We start from the raw sequence: 493 nt of genomic DNA, 5'->3' as shown, positions 1-493 counted from the left end.
ATTGCCAAGTGACAATTAAGCACAGTGTAGGCCCTCAGAGATGATTTAAATGCGTAGTTTAGTTTGGGTAGAAGAATCAGGATTGCCTGGTGATGAACATATCAAGATAAATTTGTTTAATTTCCATGGAGAATACCTTCAATATATTAAAAATTTCCTCCCTGATTATTTGGGGATTATGTTAAAAATAAAATCAATGTCTGTAAAGAAGAGGAGGAGGGATGTTTGGGTTTCGTCTTCCTGGAGTTTTCACAAAACTAATCAACACTAAACTGGCCCAAACAATGCTAGCAAATCTGTTCTCTCAGCAGCTATATGCTAAATCCTGTATGTCTTCCATCTGGAAAAGCTGGTCAATCTCTAACTAGATAAGGAGCAAAACAGTCTGAAGTTTGGAGTTTAGGGGAGGGGAAAGGTTGATCAAACCCACTTATCACACTCCTGAGTTTTGAAGGACAGTGGGAAAAGTGACTCTCCTTGTTAGGGGTGCCCA

The sequence above is a fragment of the Bos grunniens genome, chromosome 10 (genome assembly GCF_055505025.1).
Source record: "Bos grunniens cultivar Pamir isolate PY7600 chromosome 10, Bosgru_T2T1.0, whole genome shotgun sequence".
Lineage (NCBI taxonomy): Eukaryota > Metazoa > Chordata > Mammalia > Artiodactyla > Bovidae > Bos > Bos grunniens.
The sequence above is the reverse complement of the archived record's forward strand: the minus strand, read 5'-3'. Positions refer to the sequence as shown.